General features: G+C 51.4%; 1 pseudogene; it reads left to right on the plus strand.

The window, feature by feature from the left end:
- Positions 1-3,727: 3,727 nt before the first annotated feature.
- On the plus strand, positions 3,728-5,034 carry LOC122350032 (annotated as a pseudogene).
- Positions 5,035-5,514: the final 480 nt, after the last annotated feature.

Raw genomic sequence — 5,514 nt, forward strand, 5'->3', positions numbered from 1 at the left:
AAACATCCTGCCTCGGCGTGCAGCTGCTGCCTTCACCCAGCCGCCGACGGCCCGCCTCAGCCAGCTTGTTGCCGAGGGTGCCCCCTGCTGCCGCCCCCGCTCCCGTGCAGCCAACGCAGCAGCCCCCATCTAGGCAGCACCATGGAACTGGCAGCAGGGCAGCCACCCAGCCTGTCCAGGCTCCTGCCAAACCTGGAGGAAAGCGCAGGTGCAAGAGGCCCTCAGATCCGGGGATGGAGGAAGCCGCTCTGCCGGGCAGAGAATGTTGCCGCTTACCTAAAACCTCGACAAGGGCGGTTTCCTCTGTCTCTGGGCTAATATGCAGCAGTGGGAAGACTGGGAGGACGAACCAACGGCCTACCCGCCTCACTTCTGCGGGGATGCAGGTAAGAGTTGCGCACACACTCAGACCCTCGGACACACTCGGACCGGCCACGAGACGCCCGAGCCGGGTCCCTGCACTCCCCCTCGCTGCCCCATCGCCTGCACGTCGGTGGTTCCGCTTGAGCCGCTAGTTCGGTCTCTGGATGCCTGGTTGAATCTTCCCAGGCTATCCCGGTGGCTCCTGCGAATCCTTCGACTCGGCTATATGATTCAGTTCGTCCGGCGTCCCCCCAAGTTCAGTGGGATCTGCTATACGTCAGTGAACAATGCACGTGCCCCTGTCTTGTGGGCGGAGATTGCTGTCCTTCTAGTGAAGGCACGATAAAGCCGGTTCCTCCAGCCGATATGAGGTCGGGGCTTACAGCCCATACTTCATAGTGCCCGAGAAAGGCGGTGGGTTACGACCAATCTTGGATCTGCGAGTCCTGAATCGAGCACTCCCGTTCAGGATGTTGACAGAAACGCCTATTCAGCATATTCAGGTCGAGCATATCAGTACAAGTCCTACCCTTCGGGCTCTCCCTGTCGCCACGCGTCTTTATGCAAGTCGCGGAGGCAGCCCTTGCTCCACTGAGAGAGTAAGGCGTTCGCATTCTCAACCAACTGGATGACTGGCTCATTCTAGCTCAGTCCCGGGCTCAGTTGTGCGAACACGGGGATCTGGTGCTACAGCACCTCAGCCAGTTGGGGTTTCAGGTCAACCAGGAGAAGAGCAAACTCTGTCCAACGCAGAGGATCTCTTTTCTTGGGATGGAGCTGGATTCGATCGATCAGATGGCACACCTCACAGAGGAGCGTGCCAATTCGGTGTTGAACTGCTTGAATATGTTCAAGAGCAGGGACGGCGGTTCCACTGAAATATTTTCAGAGGCTCCTTGGGCATATGGCAGCCGCGGCCACAGTGATGCTGCTGGGACTACTCCATATGAGACCGCTTCAACATTGGCTACGATCGAGTCCCGAGGTGGGCGTGGCAAAGTGGCACTCACCGGTTCAAATAACACCGCCCTGCCGCCAAACCTTCACCCGTGGTCAGACCTCTCGTTCCTTCGGGCGGAGTGCCCTGGAGCAGGTCTCCAGGTATGCTGTGGTTTCACGGATGCCTCCACCACCGGCTGAGGGGCCACGTACAACGGGCATGCAGTGTCAGGGGTTTGGACGGGCCCTCAACTGCAATGGCACATCAACTGCCTAAAGTTGCTGGCAGTACATCTCGTCCTAGGCAGTCTCAAGAACTGCCTTCCGAGGCCAGCATGTACTAGTCCGCACAGACAACATACTGACCGTTATGTACATCAACCAACAAGGTGGTCTACGCTCCCGTCGTGATGTCGCAACTAGCCCACCACCTCCTCCTCCTATGGAGTCGGAAGTTCTGAGGTCGCTTCTCGCCATTCACATTCCAGGAGTGTGCAACCAGGCAGCCGACGAGCTGTCGCGAGCTGCACTACCCGGAGAATGGAGACTCCATCCCCGGGCGGATCAGCTGATTTGGGAACATTTCCGAGCCACTCAGGTAGACCTGTTTGCCTCTCCAGAGAATTCCCATTCCCACTGGCACACAGCTGGCTGCGGGCCTTTGCAAGTATGTATTTCCCCAGTGAGCCTTCTTGCACAGACACTGTGCAAGGTCAGGGAGGACAAGGAGCAGGTCTTGCTAGTAGCACCCTACTGGTGAAGACTTGGTTCCCAGAACTTGTGCTCCTCGCGACAGCCCTCCTGGCCGATCCTCTGAGGAAGGATCTTCTGACTCAGAGACGGTGCACTTTGGCACCCGCGTCCAGACCTCTGGAAACTCCATGTCTGGTCCCTGGATGGGATGCGGAGGCTCTAGGTGACCTACCTCAAGGGGTAGTTGACACCATTTCTTCGGCTAGAGTGCCGCTCCACGAGACAGGCCTATGCCTTGAAGTAGAGCCTGTTCGTCGAGTGGTGTTCTTCTCAGGGTGAAGACCCCCGGAATTGCCCTATCAGTCGTGCTTATCTTCTTGCAGCAAGGGTTGGAGCGAAGGCTGTCTCCCTCCACCCTTAAAGTCTAGGTGGCTGCAATCACTGCAAATCATGACCCCATAGATGGGAGGTCTGTGGGTAAGCATGGCCGGATTATCAGGTTCCTGAGGGAAGCCAGGAGGTTGAATCCTCCACGGCTCCCAACAGTACCCTCTTGGGACCTGTCTGTAGTGCTGACAGCACTGCAGTAGGCTCCGTTGGACCCTTGCCAGCAGTTGTGCTAAAGTTCTTTTATCTATGAAGACGTTGCTCCTGCTCGCATTGGCCTCCATCAAGAGGGTAGGGGACCTGCAGGCCTTTTTCGTCGACGATTGCGTGCCTACAGTTTGGGCTCATGGATTCCCAGGTAACACTGAGGCCACGGCCCGACTCACGTGCCCAAGTTCCCACTACCCCCTTCAGAGACCAGGTGGTGAACCTTCAGCGCTGCCCCTGGAGGAGGCAGACCCAGCCCTGACGTTGCTTGTCCCGTCCCGAGCACTAAGATGCTACGTTGACCGGACACAAAGCTTCAGGACCTCAGTCCAGCTCTCGTTTGTCACAGAGGCCGGCAGAAGGGGGAGTGCCGCCTCCAAGCAGAGGATGGCTCACTGGATAGTGGACGCCATTACCTAGCCTACTACAAGCACAGGGTATGCCCTGCCCCCTCTCAGGTTGCGGGCACACACAGCAAGTGTTGCATCGCCCCAAGTGGTGGCCTGTGGCACCTCGCTGACAGATTTGTAGAGCTGCGGGCTGGGCGACCCCGAACACGATTGCTAGATTCTATAGCCTACGTGTGGAACCGGTATCCTCCTGTGTTCTCACCTCAAACGGGTAGAAGCACTGAGAGGCCCGGTTTCGGGTCGGCTTGTTAACCGCTCCAGAGCGTCCATACAGTAGACCCTGTCGAGCTCCTCCATTCCCTCGGCAGCGCGATGTTGCGCGGAGCGTCCGGCGCCAGGCCCTCTCGATGAATCCGTGAGAACCGGTGAGGGCTGGGAGCCATGTAAAGTACCCCAAGAGGACTTTATGTGTGTATTTCCACGGCATAGCCTTAGAGCCCCGTGTTTCCCCGGCAGACCTTCTGCCCGTCTAAGAGGGTTCAATCACCTCCAATTTTCCATATGCAAACTGAAATACTGTCCATATGCGTATTCGTTCCGAGACCTCCTACAGGAAGGCTGGACTTCCGCACGTCCCTGTTCACTAGAACGTGGACGCTTCCCAGTGTTCCAGTCTTACGAATGGGTAGTGTTACAAAAAGTAGCTGGCTTCTTGTGGTTGAGCCCGCCTCGCCGATAGACTGAGGGGGCTTGTGGGCTCCCACAGGACACTGGAAGAGGCAGCGCCCATGGCGCGCTTGGTAGGGATCCCACCCGTCGGTCATCCGACGTGACTCGGAGTGACCGACTGAAAGGGGGAACGTCTCGGTTACGTGATGTAACCCTCGTTCCCGAAGAAGGGAACGGAGACGCCACGTCCCGCCGCCACGGTGCTGCACCTCTGCTGAAGGGGCCGGGTCACTAGCTCGGCTCCTCAGCGAAAACCTGAATATGCGCTGCACCCGCTGCTTATTTATACACGCGCTGTGATCAGCGGCAGCTGGATGCGATTAGCGCATGCCAATCTTCAATTGGCTCGTTTAGATACACTCGAAGTAGATTGGTCTCTCGAAGCGAGATCCCAATTCGTCGGTCATCCGACGTGACGTCTCCGTTCCCTTCTTCAGGGAACGAGGGTTACATACGTAACCGAGACGTTCTTGGTCATTATCTGACTTTAGTCTGGAAGGAGTTTACAGATTGGGTGGCCTTTGGTAAATGGTAAATTCCTTTTTTTTTTATAAAATTTACATAACAAAATGCATATTTACTTCCCACCATTTGTGCTGGTCAATTACGTTTCTCACTTTCTCTTTTAAAAGGTGAATTATGGAGCTTCTAGTTATGCGTTGAGCAATAAACTTAGGTATCCTTCTTTTGTAAGAACAATCCTTAGCAACAAAGACTTGATAGAGATGATTATTCACATCATACAGTGGTTTGGATGGAACTGGGTTGCTTTTATTGGTAGTCAAAATGATTATAGCTTAGATGGAATTAAGTTGTTCAACAAGTATATAAGTAATACTGGCATTTGTTTGGCCTATCAAGAGGGTCTGCTCTTAAATAGAAACTATAGTCTAACACTTAAAAAGATAGATAAACTCAACATCAATGTCATTGTTGTTTTTGCTGTGCCGCAATATGCCAGCAAAATTATCAAAGCAAAGACAAAGTATGGATTGCAAGTCAAGCATGGTCTATGAATCAACAGCTTCCAAGAGAACCAGGAATCAGGAAAAATTGGTACAGTCATTGGCATTACAGAGAGACTCTTTGTCATTGCCTAGATTTGATGAATTTATCTATAAAATCAGAGGAACAACTAATTCTGGCCATAATTATGGAGCTAAGAGTAAAGTCCAGGGGAAGAGTAAGACATGTAATCAAGATTGTGATTACTGCTCATGGCTGACTGCAGAGGAAAAATCCCACACTCTCCTTTGGTGTATATTCGGCTATATATACCATAGCTCATGCATTACATACAGTTCTACATTGCGACATAAATTTATGCCACAGAAATACAATGGCCAAGCCATACAATGTTGGGTGAATTCATCAGAATACATGACAAGCTGATTTTTTTAATCACATTTTTCCCGGTGTTGAACATTATTGAAGTATACATTGAAGTATTATATTATTACTATATACTGTATATTATCTTAAACAAAAGTATTGTTCATTTGAAATACGTTGTAGTATTAATATAATGTTAATAATACTGTAATATAAAAATCATTATTTATTTATTTATTTTTAACACAGCTTCTGGAGGTGATAAAAAAGTTGCATTTTACAGTCAATGTCCATCATGTGAAATATGACAATAATTATGATCCAACAATGAGTTATGCAGTTGTGCTCTGGCGCACTGATGTAAATCCTCCACAGTTCGAGATGGTAGGAATATATGAGAAGAATGCAGAAATTACTTTTACCATCAACAACTCTCTCATTCACTGACATAATGGTTCTGTAAGTAATTTTTGTTTAAGCTTTATTTATATCTAGCTTTACAGTTTTTGTAATT

The sequence above is a fragment of the Puntigrus tetrazona genome, chromosome 8, assembly GCF_018831695.1.
Source record: "Puntigrus tetrazona isolate hp1 chromosome 8, ASM1883169v1, whole genome shotgun sequence".
NCBI classification, from domain to species: Eukaryota; Metazoa; Chordata; class Actinopteri; order Cypriniformes; family Cyprinidae; genus Puntigrus; species Puntigrus tetrazona.